The following is a 22773-nucleotide window of genomic DNA, read 5'->3' on the forward strand; positions in this document are numbered from 1 at the left end:
ATTTTTGTTTACAAAATGTCAGAATATGGGGTTTTCTTAAACTGTTTTATGTAATGCAGTTCTTAAGGAAAGAGGGATTGCTATGATGACGTAGAATGACATGGCTTCTCTGCACATAGCTCCAGTTGCTTTTTTAAAATACTCTAAATACATTTGCTTCAGAAAACCAGAAGTAAAACAGCTTTGTTATTATCAGATCATCTTTTAAATTAAAATTTGTACAATGCTCCTTTTTGTAGGAAGGGTTCCCATTATCTCTGTTCTGCAAACTAAGGAACTGGGGTGCAGCTTACTGGGGCCACTGCGGAAGCTGAAAGTGGAGCTGAGAACTGAATCCAGATCCCTGGGGTTTGATGCTTGTACTCTAGTTGCTGCCCTGACTATCTTTGCTTCTAGCTGTTCACTTTCCTCTTCCAAATCTGTTTTTATATGCTCATTTATATCAGCTTTTGAGCTGAAGCACTGCATTTGGTTCTCTTGAGACTGTGGAGGAGGGTTTTCTGCAAAATGCAGCTTTAGTAGGATGAAGCTCAAGGCAAAGATTGCTTTCTGTTCTGTAACCTTGTCCTAAAATACATCTCTTTATAGAGTGGCTGTGGAACCAGTGAAAAACTGATTTGACCTCTTTCTCAGACTTCTTGTGAAGCCTCAAAGAGCCTCAACAGAGCTGTTGGTCTAAAGTCATGTCTTTGCTGATAGAACTTGATAGAGCAGTAATAATGGACAAACTGTCCTCTGCCTCAAAGATTAGTATTTAGAGCTCTGTGCAAAATGAGAAGACACATGTGCTGCACAGATGCACTAGTACCCTTTTTAAAAAAGTTAATTCTTGGGAATTACAGGTTGAAATAAAACCTGAATTTTGAAGTCAAGGAGCTAGAAAGATGGTCTGGAGTGAAAGTTTTAAAGCACTTGCAGTTTTGAAGGATACGACTGGAAATAAGGTTGGATTTCCTATGTTTGAGAAAAACAAAATATTTTTTTCCTCTTGCAATTTTTCTGTCTTTGCTTACTTGTATATTAGAAAAAAGTTGGTTTTAAGTGCTTTAAAAAAAGTGTTGGGAGAATAAAACCATCTTCACTGAGTCAGTTACGGAATATAAGGTGGAAGCTAATACTTTATTTTGAATTGTGACAATATATTTAATAATTACTATGGTTATGTATAAAAGCTTTATTGAAAGGCACTTTACAAAACTATCAGTTTTGAAAGATTTTCTCAAAACTGCTGTGCCTAAAGAATTTGTGTATTCTTTTAAGTATAAACATGTCTGCATGATCACCAGGTTGATAAAATTAGGGTTTTTTTGACGTTAAATGCATGAATGTTGGCAGGATTTGGACTTCAATTAATATGTTAGATAATGCTAAAATGTGAATTCTGCCATGAATTTTGACTAGCCATCTATTGTTTTAAAAGTGCTACAATTGTTTACTAGTTTTTAGCTTTTCCTAATTGAAAATGAAATTATTTAAGAATACAGTATTAAAATATTTGTGTTGACCTGTGCTGTGCATCTTTTGTGTGCACACTTGAATTATTGCTGTTCAGGGTAAATTTTCTTAAATGAGAAAATGAACCTCTGAAGCACTTTACGGAGACCAGTAGGAATTGTGCTGGATGTTTAAACTGGTTTTGGTTTGCTTTTAGAACCAGTACTTAATGCATACCTAATAAAGTTCGGCTTCAATTTAGAGACTGCAAAAAGTAATTACTCTTCTCCATAGGAGACTCAACTGCAATATGAATTGAATCTACAAGTGTTACACTTTACTAGAAAATACTAGAGAAGCAAAAAAAAATGAGAATAACCTGGTTTATAGGGAAGATAAGAACTTGCCTTGCTACAGTTTCTCTGTAGTCTTTTCATTGCTGAATCTGAAATCTAGCCTCTTCTTACAGTAGCATGTTTATTGTAATTTATTGTTTTGGAGGATTCCTTCAGAAGTCAGCATGGAGGTCTTCATACATTTTTGTAACCTGGTGATTTCATTGTTTTATCTCTTAACCCAGAATGGACCAAAGAATCTGTATTCTGGTACCTCAGGAGGTCTGTCTGGATTCATTTCTACTGGCTGATCAAACATGAATGCTTTTACTTCCTCTTGTTAATAGTCTACACAGACTAATGCTGCAGCCTAGGAAGATAAAGTTGTGAAGGAGAGCACGTGTGCCAAAAGGTCTCTCGAGCCGGATTGGATCCTTGAATTTGAGTGCAGCTGAAAGAGCTCACTGCAGTGACCCATTCCTAGCACTAGGCATTTACTTACTCTTTTACACTCTTTTCAGGGCTAGCTTTTCAAATGGGTGAACATGAGAAAACACCTGTGGATGAGGAACATGTTGAGTGTGTTCCAGTTTGGTAGCTTCCCTTAGTCATGCTCCTTGGACTGCTGAGGTGGTTCCAGATTTATTCTTTGCCTCCAAACAGTGTTAATGAAGTGGATGCAGAACAGAATTCCTTCTGGAGTTAGAAAGCCAGTGCATTGACTTGACACATACACACTTGGTGAGTTCATTACTGGTGCAGTAGCATTTCTTTGATTTTGCCACAGCGCATAATGGTGCCTTCTGTAGCACTGAGGCTGGGCAGGAGCCTGGGCTGCCCTTAGGAGTTGTCTTTGAGCAAGGTTTGCAATAGACTGGAAGAACATGTTGGCTTGTGATGATACTTTCTTGTGGGCTAGCATGTTCTCCTGTCACAACAGTAAGAGTAGAGCAAGTAGTAGGTGCTAGTTGCTGCTCAGCTGTAGTTATTACTCAGCCTCTTATCCCTGGCAGTGTTTTGTGGCTCACAAATTGACCTAGGCTTCTCTTAAGGACTGTTACGCAATTTGCAATGTTTTAATATGTACTGTGCAGCCTCCCAGTTCCTGTGTTCTGAGGTGCTGCAGGAAGTTGTGGAAGTATGCTGTGGAGACTGCTCTGGTGTAAAGGTAACCATAATTTCAGGTGTTGGGCTTCTTTCCAGTTGGGCTTCTTTCTGTAGTATGTTATAAACACTAAAATAATTAGAGAATACAGCTGTATGTGAATTGCTGGTGCAATTTGGGGAAATACTGAAAAACTGGTTAAATAGTAAAAGAAGAGCATTGTGTCTTGGGGCTGGAATTGAAGGCAGTTTTAACTCCTGAGGTACCAGTGGTGCTCTCCAGTGTTAACTACACTGATGGAACTCCTACTACAGAGGCATTAACTTCACTCTTTGACTAATAGCTACATACCTGATTAAATTTAAAAGCTGTGCTTGTGTTCTGGCTTTGTCTAGAGGTAGTCTAGCATCTTCTTTCTTCATTTGCTCCTCAGCCTTATATGTTGCCTTTTCTCAGTTTTTTCCTTCATATTTCAGGTGCTCTACTGCCATGTCAACCAGCTGCTGGCATTCTTCCTCTAATCACATTGCTCCTTTTTGTCTGCATTTTTGTGCCTCTTAGAAACATCACCAACAACTATTAGTTGTTTATGTACTTTCTATTTAGGAAAGAACTTTTTTCATCAGTTACAGATAAAAAGAAAATTCTAATACTGGTGTTACAATATTTAATATTGTCTCAAATGAATTTTTCTTAAATTGTAATCGTATTTTTGTTCAAGCCTTTCTCTGCAACTATTTGTTAGAATCTCTTTTTTTTTAGCTGTAGGTACTGGGAGTCAGGCTTTCAGAGAAGATATGTAATAAAAACAAACGATCAGATGTAGCATGAGTGATGTTATTGCCAGCATCTTGCACATTGCATCGTAGCTAGGCTGTGGAATTTCTCTCTTTTCAGGCTGCAGGGACTGTGGCAGAGAGGACTATTGTTATCATATCTGTTTAACAGAGAAGCAGCTTTAGGTACTGCAAGTTTGGGATGTACTGTCACAGGAATTTCAAGGCAGACACACAGGCTATGTCTTTACCAGAAATCATCCATTCTGATGAGCTATTTGCTGCTAAAGTAAGCATTAGTCTTTCTATAGACCATCTGCTGCTCCATGTTCCTCTAGCTGTTGCTTCTTCTGGAACTGCAGAAGCTTCCTGTGGTAATCCTGCTGCTGCTGCCAAATCTGTTCTTGTGCTGTTTTCTCTAATTGTGACTTCTTTGCTTCCACCTCCTCCTCATGGCACCTCCACTCCTCTAGTTTCTGTTTCTGTAAACTAAAATATAAATGATTATTAATTGCTATAGCAACCCTGGGTTTGCTGAGCATTTTTGCCAGAAGAGCAGATCCTAGCCCAAGGAGCTCAGCAGATTGCCAAAGCGAAGGGGGAAGAACTGAGAATAAAGGGAGAATGGGTGCTGATTAGTGATATGTAGCATATGTCTGGTTGGTTCTGCAAATGAATATTTTAAAAAATTACTGTCTACTTTCCTTCACACTATTTGTAAGGGGGCAAAAACCTGCATTCCATTTTTCACGTGCTTTTGAGAAGGACATGAGAGATATGGGTATGTGGCTTACATGGAACAAAGATTTGGAGACAAGGGATGGAGGAGTACATAGGAACAGTTAGGAAAGTTCAGTAAGTAAGAGCTGGAAGAAAAAATTGGAATGCATCCTTGTGTAACAAGGACACAGACCCAGAACAAGAACCCGGGCTATGCAACAAATGAGGCAATGGAAAGCCTTGGCTGACATTTAAATGTAAACAAAATGACATTAAAATGGGCTATTTTTGCAGGAGGATTCACAGTGAGAGCAGGGAGGATCAAAGAAAGCCAAGGAGGTTCATGAAGGAAAGGAATATTCTCCTTATTTGGGGAATGGGAAGTTAAGGAAAATAAAACTAAAGGTCTTCTGCCTCACTTAGTGAGGTTCCAGGTATTTTCCAATCATCTTGGTGTTCTCAGTCCAGCAGTTTGACTCGAATGCCTATTTGCTTTTCCTGAAATAAAGTTAAGCATGGCATAGCACTAATTAAAAAAAAAAATTATAAATATTTCTTTTCAGACATGTGATTGAAACATGCTACTTCTACTAATCGCGTTCTTGGGCATGCCTGTTTTCCCGGGAATGCGCTGCAGTGCGTTCAGGCGTTTCTAGATAGGCTGCAGCTCCTCGAGACCACCCGAGGAGGTCGCTGTTCTCCCCGGGAAATGCCGTTCCGATGAAAAATTACCAGATGGTCGCGAAGCAACGAGATGGTGTCAAATGTACTGTTTTGTGTAAGCAGAACATTTCAAAGGGTGAATAGAAATATTATAATTATATTGCCCCAGAGCTTGTTTCTGATACTGATCGGTTTCCCAGAGTTTTGCCTCAAGTATTTGGTGGGGGTTTTTTTTGTGGGATTTGTTGTGTTTGGTTTTCGTTTTTTCCTAAAGCTGTGTCAGCAGACGTAAAGAGCAAAAGTGCTCTTAATGATTTTTTTTTTGTTTCTTTGTTTGTTTTGCTAATATAAAATGCTTATATCATTAAGGAATAACCTACATTGCTATGAGATCTTTATAACCATTTAGTTATAACAATGCTGAGGTTTTTGTCAGGGAAAATGCTCAGTAGTGGATTTAATGTTGTTTGGAAAGTGTGGAATATAATCGTTATGAACTCACTGTAAGCTAGGTACAGTAAGTTGAAGACCTAAATTTGTTTAATGACTTTGATTCACTGATACTGATTATTTTCATTATCAGCAAAGACTTTGAAAAGTCAGAATTCAGAATAATGATGAATGGATGAAAGTATTAGAATAATGAAGTTAATTTAGTAGACACACATGCAATACTAAACTTAGGAAAAATCTAATATGCTGCTAAAAGATGGAACTTTATCTATGCACATATTTGAGATTAAAAGGCTTGTGTTGTTATACTCTAGTTTGGAATTTGCCCGGGAGTGCTGGAGCAGTTTGCTGGCTTCTTCACACACTGTGTTGTTAGTCTTATGTTATGTTAGAAGATGCTTTGTTGTTATCTATGCTTTTTCATGCTGAAACATCGATAGGTGTGGATGCATGTGCCTGGCTTGCAAAAGAAAAGCAAAGACAACAATAGTTCTGTCATGTTGTTCCATTCAAATGTTCTCTTCTCAAATGAGAACATTATCCTCACTAACCACATCCCCTGTGCTCCTCTGTTGTTCCTTTTCCAGATCTGCCTTTACTTTTTCCATTTGTTCCTACTGTTCTTTCCCCATTTCTGTTCTTGCTCCTTCCTCCTCTTCACTTCTTATGTTGCCTTTCTGCCTTTTTTGTTCTCTTTCCTGTGCAGATATCTCTTCTTGCCATTTTTCAGGAGGAATCTGAACAAGAATGTCAACTTTAAGTGCATTATTAATTATATTCTGTAAACGATTATTTATCTACTATTAACTGAGATTTGAAATTTCTGAAAGATATATGCTCTATGTACTTATTAAAGTTGTTCTGACTTCTGTGGGAGTTTTCCAGTCACTGCGGCCAACAGCGCCTCTTTTCTCTATATGGTAAATGTTTTATGTCTATATTTATATATTTTTTTTCTTCCAGTAGATACTTGCCTTTGTGATATCTGATGACTCTTATGCTAATTTGCTAGTATTTAGTGTCTCAAAATGTTGCTACTTAAGCTGTATTCTTGAACCTCTGTCAACTTTATATTTCTCCCTGTATTTTTTCTATATGTTTCTGTAGTTGTAGCAAGGGACAGGTACAGGGGTTTCCTCCAGCCTCAGAAAAGAGGACACTGAGGAAACAGGTACGGTCTAAAAAAGCATAAAACTCTGTCAGCTGAATGGTCAGCTAGAGGATCACTGTGATGAAATGGGAAAGCTACAGACAGCCTGTATTTCTGGAGTTCTAAACGAGGACTGAGGAAAACTTTTCCAGGGGATGTAGAGATTTAAGATGCATACCTGAACGGCCTCCTTACTTTGCTGTGTGATGTCTCTTTTAAGGAAGGCATTGGGGAGTGCTTCTGGGCTCCAGGTTTTCTGTGTGACGGGTCTCAGATATTTACAGTCCCGAACAGTAGGTTTTGGGGCCCTTGCCTCAGTGGGCAGCAGGATGCGTGGGCTGAGGGCTCTGCATGCCCCTGGGCTCCCTGCCACACCTCTTCCCAGTACTGCTGCCTTGGCCAGCTGGCAGGAGAGCATCAAATTGGGGCAGGTGAGCAAACAGCCGTGGATATCTGGTGTGAGAGAAATGCCATCCCTGCCTGTGTGTGATGCTGAAGTACACAAAAACCCAACACAAATCCTGTTGCTAGTGAGGGTGAAGGAGAGGGGGAGTTACCTGAACTTGGCTATACCTGTGCTTGGGGTGAAAAATGATCGGGGGCAGCTCGGGAGCTCTTTTTGGCCTGGGGCAGCACCAGGGGCAGGTCTTGTGCGGAGCAATGGCGCCTGTGAGGCTGTGGGATCAGCCGAGAGGGAGCTGGGGATAGGGGCCCTCCGTGCCCTGCCCCGGGACAGAGCCCCCCTGCTGCCCCTCTGAGGGGGAGCCTCACGACAGGGTGGGGACGTGCTGAGGGAGCTGGGAGAGCTCCTGTGAGGAGAGGGAGCCTGGCTGTCCCTCCGTGCTGGGCACAGGTGCCCTGAGGAGGCAGCAGCCATGTTGTGGTGGTGGATGCTGGCGGCAGAGCTGCCTGGCTGCAGTAGCCACAAGGCTACTGGACACACTGGGTAAGTCTTTGTTCTCTTGTTTTATCCTCATTTCATGGGAGTTTCTCCAGCACATGTCCCTGCCAGCACCTGCAAGCACCATTTCTCATCTCCACAGCCCCTCTGCTCCCACCTGCTGGTCTGTGGGAGCTGCTGGCTGGGGTGGCTCTTGGAGGCAAGATGGCCTGAGCCAGGGGAAAACTGGAATGCTGTGGATACTGTGGCAATTTGTTCCTTCAGAGAGCAAATATTTCAGTCTAGAGGTAAATCTGGTCTTTCTGTCAATGTTTTTATATTTATGTAATTTTTTTTTTGTGGTGCAGGAAAGTGTCAGAACAAATCATAAATAGGACCCAAGTGTTGTGGTTTCATCTAAATCTCATAAGAGAATTTCCCCTATGATGTAACTTGGTGACTCTTCAAACCCATATTCTTGGTCTTTCTGCCCCTCTTCTGTTTCTTGCTCCACCTAAGCTAATCAAATACACCAAAATTCTTATTTTGAATTTTCATTTGTTATAGTCAAAAAAGGTGCATCATCAGGACTGTAGTGGACTGTAGACAGAAAAACTGGGGAGAAAATATTAAGACCTTGATGCAGACAACTATTAACCTGGAACAGACGATCTTGTCCTAATCATCACTACTGATGCCTTGACTGCTCTCCTAAGGGCTTGACTGCTCTTGGCTGTCTGTCTACATTAAATGTTCCCAATTAACTTACCCTCTGCTGGGGACAAATGGTAGAAGGCCATGCTATCTAGTAGAGAGAAGCTGCAGTATGAAACAGGCGAGTTGTGAGCTTTGTGCTGCCTCTGACCTGCTGGTTAACTTGGTGCAAGCTTTCTCCATCTCTCACAGTCTGCTGCCTACAGTGCAAGGCCAAATAAAATCCAACTTTCTGCTTCCAGGTATGACCTTAATGTAAACAGGCATGCCTAAATAACCTCAAACCACATTTACTGTAAGTGCATGCTCTAGTGCACATATTTAGGGGTATTCCAGTTTAGAGGTGAGGTCTGGAGAGAAAAAAAGTCTAGCTATTGTCTGCTTGTTAATACAATATATAATTCTTGACTTTTGATACAAAATAAAAAGGAAAAAAACCCCACCACTTCTGCTACTGTAAGTGTAGTTGAAATAATTTTGACTGTGATGCTTGATGTATCATGTTTGAGGCTTAATAATAAATTAGTTTTAATAACAGTTGATTATTACCACTTTCAAAAAATACAAAATAATCTCTGAATACAAAAATTTTCCCTGGTCTTTTTTCTTGCAAGGAACTATGAAACAAAAGCATGGAAATAAAATTTGGCTTAAAATTGGGAAATAATGAGGGCTGGACCATCTCCTTCAATCTGTGTTGAAGAAATTGACTGTAACATATTAAGCCTTTATATGTCCTTGCTGTATCTCCCACTGAGATAACTAAAATGTAATTTTAGTAATCTTCAGTAATCTTCAACAAGATGGAGAGAGATCAGTTTCTTGTTAGTTAACCTTACCCTGATATATGGTGATAAGGGGTATCAATTTATCTCCTTGCTAACAGTAAAAGCTGAAGTGGTTGTGCCAATTTGTTAGTTACATTTTAAGTTACTGATAAGAGAATATTCATCTCTTCATGATTTGCACACTAGGACTTGACCACAGCTGCTGCAGTCCACTGTTGTACACTCACTGTGCTAATGGGTCTGAAATTTCTTAATCTGTGACATGAAGAGAACTTCAAGGGTTTTTTTGTATTCCCAATGATGTAGAATTGCTAAGGAAAAGATAAAGAAAACGTTTTTTCTCTATAAATTACAATTAAGGATTTATGCTGAGAGCTAAACCAATGACCACTGATTTGTGCAAAGAATTGCTGTTTGCCCTTTGAGAGTTGGTCTTTGTTTTGGCTGTTACCTGCTCTCAGTGTAACTGCTTCTGCAGTTCCTCCTGGTACCAGGGAGGCTGTGTGCTGTGCACTGAGACCTCCTGGTTCACTTTAGCCCTAAGACCACTTGTTAGACCAACAACTGGGGGAAAACTGACGGCATCTCAGAGTACGCTTTGACAGAGTTTGTCCTCTGGTACTCCAGCTGTGTTTTTTCAGTGCTGCACGTCCTAGGGAGGGGTTATAAGGAACAGCGCTGTTCCACCATTAATCAGTAGTGTCTGTACTTGTATGTACACATACATCACTTAACAGTTGACTGTATACAATTTCTGCAAGTGAGTGATTGTTTTGCCACCTTAACTTTATCCTGATGGTACAAAGCAGAAAGAATCTGTACCACAGGCCAGACAGCACTTAGTGTTTTGCCATCGGTGTCTGAACCATGATTGAAACCAGTCTTTAACAGAAATGGATAGTCAAAGACATTACAGGGGAAGAGGCAGGAAGTTTTGCTGCCATAGGACTTACAAGATCAAAGCTGTTGTCAGCTGGGTATTTTCTTTCCTGCTCTTCATTCAGTGGTAAGTCTCCTCTTGTATACTGCTTTTCAGAGTTACTTGTTTTTATTCCAAATGTCTCCTATGTTTCCTGATGGCTGGGAGATCTCAACTGTTGTTCCAGATTCAAGCTCTATATCCTGTATTTAAAAAACCAAAAGATTAGACAGAGTAACAGTAAGATTAACAATCAAAATTTAGACTTCATTCCACTTAAGAAAAAGCTTAGGAAGGTGCAGAAACACCCTGAGGTTTTGTTTTACTCCTGCCTTAACCTCTCAACATGTTTTGCACATCTGTAAGCCCTGAAACTCTTCAGAATACTTTGTCAGTACCATCTAATGAACAACTTGTGTAATTGTAATGGCCTAGCAGGTAGCTGCTACTCTCTTTGGAGATCGCTTGTCTCCTCCATTACTGAGGTGAGTTTCATTCTCTTTTGCTGCAATGAAGATGGAAAGACTCATTTGCAGGTGCTTTGCATATTAAGTAACAGTGACTATTTTAATAATTACAGTAATGGTGAATATTTTAATAATTACAGTTTCATTTCTGTAATAGTTATCATCCAAAGATCTTGAAGTATTTTAGAAATTCGTGGTCTGGTTTTTATTTTTAGTTTAAGAGAGAAGTGAAGCCATAGCTTTCAGTGACTTTAACAGCAGCAATTGTTCTGCTTCTCTGAAGAGCAAGCTACAAATATTGATGTTTCACACTTTAATTAATAAGTTCTGTATGAATGTTCTGTGAAGTCCTGTTTGGTGTGTATTTCCTGAATATAGCTCTAAGATGTATTTTTAAATCAATAGCATCGTTAAAAGAAAAATGAAAGGCTTTATTTTGCTTCTCCAGAGATGGCTCTGGGGAGACCTTAAAGCAGCCTTCCAGTACCTTAAGGGGCCTACAAGAGAGATGAAAAGGGACTTTTTACAGGGCGTGTAGTGATAGGATAAGGGTGAGCAGCTTCAAACTGAAAGAGGGGTAGGTTTAGATTTGATATTGGGAAGAAATTCTCTGTTGTGAGGGTGGTGAGACACTGAAACAGGTTGCCCAGAAAAGTTGTGGATGCCCCATCCATAGAACTGTTCAACGTCAGGTTGGATAGTGCTCTGAGTAATCTGATCCCATGGAAAGTGTCCCTGTCCATGGCAGGGAGGGTTGAAACTGCCTGATCTTTAAGGTTCCTTCCAATCCAAGCCATTCCATTCCATGATTCTTGTCTTAAGGTGAATTGGTTTAGAGCAGGCAGTTAATTCTGAGAGGTGTGGACCTGAATGTAAGAATTTTTTATAAAGAGTTAGCACTCTTAGGGCATGTAGTGTGGCTCCTAGAGACATGGTTTACTGGTGGATTTGCTGTGTTAGGTTGATGACTGCTCTTTTTTTTTTCTCAGTCCTAATTTTAAGAGGTCTCAAAATGCCCTGTAAAGCAATTAGATGCTGTCACAGTCAAGTGTTTTAATCTGAGGACTCGTGACAGGGGATCTGTGTCTGACTGTAGAAATAGGAGGCAATGCCTGTCCCTTCTCACTGTGAATATGACCCTCAGAGGCATCTGTTGGTGGGGTACCATTGCTGAGAATTTCCATTCAGATACTTCACTGAATTAAGGCACTGTGATAAACAATAACTAAGCTAAGATGCCTGACTAGAAAAGGAACAAATGTAGTAGAAACCTGTGTCTTGTTTGCAGAAATGAAAGTGAAGTATAAAAACTTTCTGTCTCTGTGTAAACTTTTATCTTTTTAGTAATGTGTGTTGTATGGTCCAAGCAGGCTTCCAGTTATGCAATACTGCATTCAGTTTTTTCTATCCATTTGCTTGTCTGAATCTGTAAAAGTGAAGATCAACTCTTGAGCAGGTTAGGCCAGACTCAGATCTGTGCAGAATAATTTTCTTTGCTGATCATCTGTGCTGCAGCTGTGGTTCAGTGTCATTGGCCTCAGTAAATAAGTAGCCAAACCATAGGATGAGAGAATAAGTCTAGCTCTAAATTTGATGCTGGGGGTGGGGGGGGAAGGTGATTATGTTTAGCTTTCTCACCCCAAAAGAAAGTTGGAACTTGATGTTGCAGTCTCTTTGGCTTCAGTTATGGATTTTTGATAGTCCTATCAAATTTAATTTTCCTTAATGTATAGGATGGTTAAAAGAATTATTTAATATATCTTAACAAGGATTAAATAAGGTTTAAGGTTAAAGACTTACTAGAGGCAAAAGTGACAATAGTATGCCCATGGGAGTGATAGGATTTCCCTCCTTTTTGGTACTTTTGGGTAATATTTTAGAATTGAAGATTTGAGGTTCAGGTGTACTTCCAAATCTTTGAACCAGTATTGAGCCTTTAAATGGTATGATAATTAAAAAGCGTCCTGAAGCCTTATATGAGACAGCAGTAGCAAAGAGATTGGATTTCTTATTGAAAATCCAAGTTTGCTGGTGTTCTATGAGCCATACTGAAGTTGCTGGATCAACACTGGTGATTTCAATTATCAGACATCAACTATTGGGTAAATTAATAATAAAAAGGCAAAGGGATCTATAAACAGAAATCTATGTCCCTTCCTGACAGAGCCCCAGTTTTCTCACTAGGTTTAGCTGAAAGTACGAGAGAGTAAAATGTAGAGGTAAGCAATTCTTTAGCAGTAGAAGATTGTCTTCTCAATATATATATTTCAAGGGCAGTACTTGGGAAACTCATACTAAAAGAATGAACTTTGGTCCTGGAGAGGAAAGAGCAGGATTTCCCTTGAAAAAAGTAAGCTATTCTGCTTGGGGGTATTCATCGTTTTTCCCTGCAGTGCTGGCCTGTGTTACAGGATGTTAAGGCACCAGCAGAGAGAGCCATTGTTTCAAGGATGTGTGGAAAGCTGCACAGATGGTACAACTTTCTGGCAGAGCACAACGCTGAAGTGTTACTGTAAAAGCTTATGTAGATTTTTAAGGAGATAAAAGAATTCTTGTAGAGATGGATCTTCACTTTCTAAAGACCCCCTCCCCACAACATCTGGACAAATTTGCACAAGGTTCACCTAACTTAAAGGCCTAGATCCAGGCCTCTGCTGTTTTTATATTTCCTGCAATGTATAGGCTTCAATAACTTACCTATGGTATGTGCAGAGCTTGTCTCAAATGAACTTATTCTGTGGGGGCAATCTCATATACCATGGGATGTTGGTCAGGAAAGGGCAGAGAAAGAAAGACATTAATTCCAAATATGTAGCTATGAGTCTTGGAACTGATCTTGAATGTGGTAGGGTTCAAGTTCAATATAATAACATGAACTGTTCTTCGTTACATTGTCAGTTGCTGTTGAGACTTATGACAATGATAGATAGCACTGTTGCAAGTGTCATATCCTTAGGTGCAGCAGTTGATATCATCCTGCTCTGAGCTTGAGGACTGTGACCAGTCCTTTTTGGCATAAGACTATTGCAAGTCCAAGAAGGAAGACAGCATTCCCAGCTGTTCTGCTACCCATGACTCTTTGCAAAGCTGAAATGGGTCTATTTACTTTTGTTGGGGTATGTGTAGTTGCTCAACAGCTTCTTGGTCCATAAGCAAAACCCTGTAAGAATGCAGAGCTTGAACAAATCTCAACAGAAAGCTTGACTGAAGCTGAAACTTCTCACCTTGCTGCATGCTGGAAGCTTTCTGAATTCTTGATGTTATGTGTTCTTAATTGGCAGAGGATCTCTTACTTTGCCAAACCTTTCTACTCTGGGGGTAATGAAATCTGAAACCAGGCAAGTTTAGCGTGGTTCTGAATTTCATCACAAATCACATCTCACACTTCTCATTTCTTGCCTGAGGGAGAAAAACTCCAGTATCTTTGTCTCCTGAAAGGAGGCAACGCCTGCACAGTTCCTCCATGCTGGCCGATTTTATTGACTCAGTGATAATTGAGGAAGGAGTCAGGTATCAGCTTCAGCTTGTGTGTGATACTGGCACGTACACAACCTGTACAACCTAAGGCCAGCTGTGATGAGACAGCAAGAAAGAAGCAGTGATGGCAGCATGAAAAACAGCATTTTGCTGACATATCTTACAGTTGTCACTAAAGGTTAAAGTGCAGATGGAAGAGCAAGGAGACTACATATTGCTAAACAGAGTTCCTTCTTTACATATATAGAGTACTGACTTCAGGAGAACAACTTCAGGTATCCAGAATCAACAATATATACTAAGAAAAGCCAAACCTGTATTATGCAGGCTGTGTAATAAAAATACCAAAATGGAGAGAAGACTTTAAAGAGGAGAATTTTTTTCCAGTGACAACCACAACTCAGAAAGGAAACTTCCTGATACCGTGTTCTCTTTTTTTTTTGCATTTGTTTGATACTTCAGAAACTCTTAAGCCTTGCATGAATTCTCACTAATATTTTTACATTTCTCACTAATATTTTACATTTTATTTCTTATTATTTCATATTGTAGTAAATATATAAGTGACTTTTTCACAGACCTGACCAGCTTCAGAAAGTATCAGAAATAATAAAAGCATGTGTGCTTGCTGCTCTGGATGTTTAGCTCTTGTTAGTCTTGGGGGCTATGTTACTTCTGCCGCCTTGCTGCCCCCACGTTCCCCACTAGAAAAAATGCAGTTCAAGTCTTTTTTTAGTGGTTACTGTCAGTTCTACCAGCCATGCTGCCGCTTCTGCGGTCTCATGCTGTCACCACTGGGCCTTGACATGGTGCGGAGTAGATTGTGATAATGCTAGGTATGATTCCAACACTAGCCCTAAATCTGCTTTAAGGTAGTGGGGGGTATGTACTATAGATTTAACTAACATCTTCCTTTTTCTTCTTCCTGGAAGCTGCACTACCTTCAAGATTAATAGTGAGAAAATTACCAGTGCTCATCTGGCAAATGTGTGTTTGGGAGGGAAAAATCTGTAGTTGTCTTGCACTGTATCTGCAACAGTGAACAACAGGAAACACTCATGGAATTACAACAACGGGAGATTTCTCTCAAGTTATCTTAGAACAGTGGGTTTCTAAAGCATCCCACAAAAACAGTATGGCCTATAACAAAAACTGTTTGTTTACATTACTGGGATCCTGCAATATTTTTGGTGTGTTGGGATGCACCTAATCTTTCTCACCTCTTTTTCAGTGTTTTAAATGCTTTTCACCTTTGTATGACCTTAATGATTTGAGATTTCAAATCTTCAGCAACTTCAGGTCCTTACCACAGTATCTGCACTGCAGGAAGTAGTACTTTGCCGTGAAAGATCTGGGAACTTCCTGGAAGGTTGTTGTAAGGAGAAGAAAAGGATAAGAAACTAACATAGAAATGACTTCTGTGGAAACAGCCCTGGAGGGAGTTTTCAGAGCTGGGATGTACAGTCGTTACAGGCTTACTAACAAGAAATCCCGTATGTGTGGAGTGCAGAAAAGAGAAATCAACTATGAGATGAAACCCATGCTGTGTGAAAAGGTGTGCTTCAGGAACTTCCCTGGTGTGAGCAATGGGTAGCCAGGAGAGTTAAGAGCTTTAGCTAACAAATGCTGGAGAATAACAGATAAGAGAATGAAACTCCCTCACTAATGCACTGGACTGTTTTCTTTGGCGTTCAAAACAGCAGGAGAGAACTTGCTCAGTGTTAGCAGTTCTGGCCTGATACACGCATGAAAGTTTTGTACATGTAAAGTACAAAAGGGAACATGTGACTCTCTTCCATCAGTTTCCTTTGATGAACTTCTCTCTAATCTGTTCCTTCCCTCTTCTCTTGGACTACCATATGCCTGAAGCTAGGCCTAAGTTACTGAATGCTGCATTGGTACCAGCATGGCTTTCTGTGCCTGATCTGAGGTGATGGTAGGGAGAGATGGAGCCTGCAGTGACCAAGCATCAGCAACTGGACAGCAAGTATGTTATGTTTCACCCCACATCTTCACTTAACTGAGCTGTATGACAAGGCTGAACTCTGGTGTCACGTGAAGATCATTGTTGCATAATTTTAAGCATTTGAGCAGTGTTTCCTTGTCATATGGGTGATGCTGAGCTTCCAGTAAGTCAGTTCCTTGGAATAGTTACAGCAGTAAAAGCTCCTTAAGAGAAAATGGATCTGGCAACAAAACAGGTAACTGATCCTCTGCAGAAGGTAACAACAAAGGCATGTGAACTCAGTTAAGATTCTAGTCAGAGCAGCAAAATTAAGTGGGGCGTAGGAGAGTAGTTAAGGAGTTAATAAAGCTCTTCTGGTTCTTAGCAAGAAGTGGCTTTCTGATTTCATTGTTAACATTGCATGACAAACCCTTCTTGCCCAGTTATAGGTGATATCTGTTCTTTAATCCTATTTAAGCAATGGAGAATTTAATTTCTGTTTGACACTTAAACACAACAGCTAAGTTATTTTAAGACTCTAGTCTTAAAATGAAAACGGGCATGGGATGATATGGTGACTATCTTTATAGACTCTTTAATGGGAACAAGAGGACAAAATTTGTTTTCTGACTGTTCTTCTGTTCAGAAAAGTCAAGGTACATCTAGCTCTTTAAAAGAAGATTAATTTCAGCTTTTGAGCTGCATTTGTAAAAGAAAATAATGTGTTTTTTCTCAGAAATTGCTGAACAGATAAAGTCAAGGAAAAAAAGGGAGGGGTAAACTTTCTTTGATTCAAGTCTTGAGGAATTAAATTGAGCATTAAAATAGATTTGTACCATCAGTCTCCTTAGACATGAACACTGCTAGGCTTAATGAGAAAGTACTGAAGCAGAATGACAGTTTCTTATTAACTCAACAAGACTGGTCTAGCTATTTCCACACTGCTTTTGCTTGCTCATTAATGGCCTTCTGCACTATAAAAAGAACAGCCCAAACACTCTAAGCCCCTGGGAAGACCTTTTTATATGGTTTATCAGATGTTAAACAGCCTGCTAGCAGTGAAGAAACAGCCCCGTGAAATGCTGATCAGCGTTTTTGTCTTGTTCTGGTGCCTAGACAAAAAACTATAATTGATTAAATTGTCTACTGCAAGATAACAAATGCAGGTGACATGCTAAGCCTGAGTCACTGATGTCTGCACTTCATTCCAACCAAATCCAAGTTGACTTCAAAGTAATGGAGTCACAGCTGTAAGTAGCTGAGAAAAGATAAAGCTGTCAAACTTACCATGAACACCACTATAAATGAGTGAACCGCCTAGAAGGAAAATGTTTATCATTGACCCATCATTCTAAAAAAGCAGGAAGTTAAAATACCATGGATGTGATTGTTTCCTTTGTGTGCTGGCTGGGTACCTCAAGGAGTTCTTGTGTCAGAATCTGAGCAGCTTCTTGCAGCTAGAGCTAACAAGCAAATGCTGGACAGGTCTGCTTTGGTATCCTAAGCTTCACTTCTGCTGTCACTTCCCTGCAGCTGCACAGAATTGCAGATAATTCCTTGTAGTGCCTGGCTATGGGTAGCCAGGCTTCCTAAAACAGGACTGGTCACTGTGATTGGGAAATTGATAAATCAGATTGTGAACTCTTGGCAGTGAGTTAACTTCTTGTCTAGCGGTGTTTCACTGAGTTCAGCAGGCTCTACTCAAGCTTGTCTGTCAGTATGGGAGATTGCTGTGGTTGGGGGGAGCAGCTCACACACCTGAGCCTCAGGTTACTTTGAACTCAGTGCAGTGGAGCCTTCAAACACACACCATTTTCTGCTCTGAGTGTTCACTGTGTTCTTACAGCTTGGGAAAGTAGAACCAAAAGCTGTGTTAATGATTTTCAAACACAGTCCTTGACTTTGTCCAAAACAAATCTGAGTCTGGAACAGTTTTTAAAAGTAGATTAGCTTTGAAAAATTTTTGTTTGTTTTGCTTTGATTTTGCTCTGAGTTTATCTGAGTTCGAAATTGGTGGATATGCAGGGAGTTACTTCAGTAGGCATCAGCGCAAGTCTGTTGAATCAAGCAGCATCAAGGTACCTATATAAAATCAAAATAAATACCTGCACAATTCCCTTTGGACAGAGATTAGTGATCTGACTTGATATGAAATCCCTATCCTCTAACCTGGAAAGCTTGCAGCTGTGAAAGGAATAGTATTTAATAATAGACTAAGACCTGATTTCAATGGAAGCATTGTCTGAGCAGGGACATCAGAGCTTGGTTCCAGAGCACTAGTAAAAAAAATAAAATGAAATAAAATAAAATAGCCTTTTTATTTATTGGGCACTCAGACTTGAAGGCTCCCAGGTGCCTATTAGTCTAAGGGCTTGTCTGTACAGGAAAGTTAGTGTGCAATATGTTGGAATATGAATTTACAGTGCACCAACTCCTCTGTGTTCCCCCTGTGTTTGGATATTTTTAGCACACAGTAATGGTGCCTTTCTCCATGGCAGTTCATTCAGCTTTGAAAATAAAATAAATCACATTCTGCTTAATGCCTGTGTGGTGAGTGAATGCCTAATAGCCAGTGCCCTCTAAAGTTATACCTGAACTTCTCAACTACTCAACTAGTACTAAGGATGATGTTTAGTAGGGTCCTGGCTTTGTCCAGGAAGATAAGTGTGATTCTGCTTACTTTTTCAGAAGGGAGAAAAATAGCGTGTTTTCAAAAGTCCCTGTATTTCAGTTCTCAATAAGGCTTTGAGTATGTAGCAGTTTAGGTCAGAGGGTTCCAGTACAACTCTTTGAGAGTTATTTTCGTTAATATTTTGCAGCTGACACTAAAATACTGCATCCTTTAGCCCAGCTGAAAGGTTGGTATGGCTTTTTAGTGAATTGCATTGAGGTTTACTTGAGGTTTGCTTTACTGTTTTTTTTTTTTGTTTTTTTTTTTGCTTGGTTAGTTTTAAGCTCAAATCCATTCAAATAAATGTTTTTGCTGGCATATACTGAAGAGGCAATATCAGAGTAAGAACATGGAAGAGGAATAAAGGAGGGAGGATGGACATATAGGTACGAATCTGGGGGGTTTTGCTTGGTTTTTTGGTGGCTGTGCTGAAGTTTGCCATGTTTGGAACAGTCAATGTGAGGTGTAAGGCACCTGGAGAACCCTCAGTTTGCTCATAATTCTTGTAATGAAAATTTGGCAAAGAAACCTGACTGTTGGTGAAGCTTTGAAAGATGGGATGTTGTTTGTTTTTTCTCTTAACCTGGTAAGAAAAGTGCAGCAATGACTCTCAAGATAATATCTGTTTTGGGGGAAAAGGGGGCAAAATTCTTGCTAATTCAGTCTAATCCATACTTGATCTATTCACTTTACAAAGTAAATTCCTTCACCCTTATTACTTTGAAAATGTACCAGCTTGCATATAAACATTAGGAACTGATGGTGAATCTTTCACCTTTCACAGAATTGATGCTACCTTGTTGTTCTGCCTCAGGTATCTGTGGTATGTCAGAGGAATGCAGCAGAGAACCAAAGTCCGACTAAATCTCTTTATCCTGCATTAATCTGAAACTCCCAGAGAGACAATCCTGACTCTGAGGTTCTCTGAATTCAGCATCAGTGCTTCTGTTTCCTGGAAGAAAAATAAGGGAGAAATAAGTCATAGGTCCATGCACTTAACAAATGGTGCCACATGAATTAGGGTAAATTTCATGCAGCTTACTTTTAACTGGCTCATTTCCTGAGAAGGATCTACTTTGTCAGGTTGTGCTCTTCTGTATGGTAAAAAGAAACACAAACACATTAATGCTAAAGTGAATTACTGTCTTTTTCCCAACTCTGTTGTTAAACAAGTAAAAATTATTCCATCCAGTTGGAAAACTAAAGCAGGCTGAAAGAAGCATTGCTGCTGTGGTTGTCATATGTGTTTGCAGATAAGATATAGCAATATGATGGGAAGGCTGGGATCCTCACTGGGGAACTGTACCTGGAATCCACACATGCTGCTCACTGCAGAGCCCTATTCTGTTGGAGTTCCTTCTTACTCCCAACACCATGAGACTGAAGGAGAAGAAACGTGGCTTGGATGTCAACAACAGTAAGTTGTCTTCACAGGATGACTGTGGTGAACCAGTCAGCACTAGTTATTGCTGGGGACTGGTTTGTGTGATGTTTGCAAACACACAAGTTTGCAGCCGGAGCTGATCAGAAAAAAAAAAAAAGTCCTTTATTTCAGTCATGCTGGGAGAAGGCTCTCATCCAAGTCAAATTTTGCCTTGACCAGCTCATGTAGTGCACACAGCTTTTCCCTGCCTGATGTTTTTAAAGCCATGCTATGCATTGATGTGATCACAAAATATTTGCACTCACAATCTCCTGTGTTGTAACTGTGGTGAGGATAGACCTACAGGAAGTATCTGCTCTTCATGCAAGGACAGTAGTAGCTACAGGGAGGAGAATCAGTGTTGGTGTAGTTAACCCTTTCTTTTATCCAAAGGAATTGACCCCCTACTGAACTTTTGTCCGTGTGAAGGAAAAAATACTTGACCTTAAATGACTTGCACAAAGACCAAGAGGCAGACTGTCAGGCTGGGTCTTGCAAGCCGCCTGGCTCCTGATCCTCTGCTGAAGTTGCTAGACCCAATGTCTCTCTCCATTCATGCTGCATGAATTCTCAGTCTGTGCTATCTTTCCTCCCTTGAATAATAATTGTTAATGAAAAGGAAAATGAGAAAACAAGGTAATGATAGATAGCACAGAGAAAACATTGGAAAGTGAAGAAAGAAATGTCTGGGAGTAATAGCAATGTTGTTCCCATGTTAATGATTCAAGAGCTTTCTGACTACCACAGAAGCAAAAATGGTATTTGCTGCAGTCTGCAGAGATTTGGGCAATGCAGGGAGAATTTCCAAATTGGTCAGTAATGGCCCCCATGTTTGTTCTCAAAAGAAACCCCCCCCGCTCCTGCATGGGTGTGAGCTGGTCTCTGAGATGCAGAATGCCCCTTTGCAGGCTTAAACCTGTAGTTAATTAATCTGAAATCCTTCCTATCTGGACTTACTGGTTAAGAGAGCTTAATAAATTACTGAGACACTAATCTCAAAGAAAGTAAGCAGAACTCCCAATTATATCATCAGGTTTATCTGTGCCAGGATTGCATGAATGTGCCCTTAGTATCTGCTTTAGCTCCATGTCTGCTGTTCTTTTCACCCAAGCACAAATACCAGTGATTCTAGTAGCTCTTAAATCACTTTTTCCTTCAGACTGTGTGTTTTGTTGTAACTACATTCACCTCCCCTGCTCCCTCCCCTGTTTTGAGGTCAGTTGCCTGTGACAAATACTATGTTCTATTTGGTATGTGCAGCTAACCACTTCTGATTTTAGAGAACATGGTTTTAATTAGTTTTCTTCCTCTCTGGTTGCTGAACAGAGTTGGCCTCAGGTGGAATGTTTTAATTGTGCTATTGCTGTCTGTTACACAAGCAGAGTTCTGTTTCATAGAGTAAATTTGAAATAAAAATGAGATTTTTTTAGCAGAATTCACAGGACTGGTCAAACTTTAAAAAGTCATGTGAGAAGCTTTTTCACACGTGTACAGTAATGTGCACAGAAGTTCAGGGAGATACTTTCTTCTCTGTGTATCTGGTTTCACTAGTTTTTAAAAATATTTGCCAAATTATCTGCTGACACACTTACCTGATGCTGTGCAGTTGTGGTGCTGGAGTTGCCTATTTCTGCTACCTCTTTAGGAACTGATTTCCTGAGATATTTATGGGGAGCTCCAGGCTTTCCCTTCTCCCTTCTCTCACTGGCACTAGTTCTTAGGTTTGACTGACCTCTAAGTCTACTTTGTTGAAACATTTTTATTATTATTATTACTACTATTGTTATTATTACTACTCTTATTATTTTGTACCTTTTCTTTTGTTTGTTTGCTTTGCTGGGCTAGTTTGCAGCTGCCGTGAAGCAGCAGTTACTGGAAGACCTGGCTGGTCATTTTCTTTGCTGTGTAATACTTGGGAAAACAGCAGCCTCTCAGCCAGTACAGGTGAAAGCAATTCTCTACAACTTCGTGGGCATTTGCCAGAGTATATCACATTGCTGGAAGGTTGTGGGGTTTTTTGTTTGTTTGTTTTTACCTCAGACCTTGCTCTAAGCTATTTAAATACACTCTGGAAAAAGCTATCTGAAGTTTGAATACCCCAGCCCCTTATCTATACAACCTCCAGAATCTCCTATCTCCAAGGTCGTGGTTTCCAAGATTTGGTAGGTTTCCTGTGAAGATAAATCACATCAGAGGCATGACCTTTATCCTTGGTGCTATTTAAATAGCTTAAATATCTACTGACTTCATGCCTTGTGATTTCAGTTGCTAAAGAGTGAACACTAAAGAAAGGAAGAGTTGACCTACAGTGTATCAGACGAATGATATCTTCATTTACAGAGCTCTAAAAATACAGATATAATTTTTCAAAAAAATTCTCCCCCCAGCACTACTGTCTTGTGGCTGATTACTTTTGACAGGGAATCTGTGCTTCCACATGGAACCTAGCAAAAAAAGATACAAATTTCTGTTGTAAATGCTAAAGTTGTTGAGGGAAAGAGGAAGATAAAAGCAAAACAACTGGGAACCTTCTTTGTCTGTAAATAAATATTCCCTAGTGGTTCTTAAGAAAAATCTTTAAGTCATTTGCCTAGGTAGTTCTGCATCTTTGTGGGGATTTTCTGTTGGAAGAGAGGGTGAAGATTAAGAAATGTATCTTCATTTGCCCCATAAAGGGCAGGAGACCCAATATATTACAGAAATATACAGTAAAGTGTCTCCATGTGTTTCCTTCACTGCAGCTGAAGGCCTCCATGTCTTCTGTATTTGCGATGCAGTCCCACTTTCATGAAACTCTGCTCTGGAATAACCTATTAATAGCCGGGGGGGGGGGGGGGGGGGGGGGGGGGGGGG

The 22773-nt window shown here is 40.0% G+C and overlaps 1 long non-coding RNA gene across 1 annotated transcript; it reads right to left on the reverse strand.

Annotated features, from left to right (window-relative positions):
* Nucleotides 1-1101: 1101 nt before the first annotated feature.
* On the reverse strand, nucleotides 1102-20009 carry LOC121670347. The gene is made up of 5 exons (XR_006018125.1): nucleotides 19804-20009; nucleotides 19540-19591; nucleotides 19294-19449; nucleotides 9972-10140; nucleotides 1102-4139 (listed from the first exon to the last, which is right to left on the reverse strand). It is a non-coding gene; the product is annotated as an uncharacterized LOC121670347 (long non-coding RNA).
* Between the last annotated feature and the right edge of the window lie 2764 nt (nucleotides 20010-22773).

The sequence above is a fragment of the Corvus kubaryi genome, unplaced genomic scaffold, assembly GCF_017639235.1.
Source record: "Corvus kubaryi isolate FWS band 111438036 unplaced genomic scaffold, C.kubaryi_AGA036_p1.0 37396, whole genome shotgun sequence".
In the NCBI taxonomy this organism is placed as follows: Eukaryota; Metazoa; Chordata; class Aves; order Passeriformes; family Corvidae; genus Corvus; species Corvus kubaryi.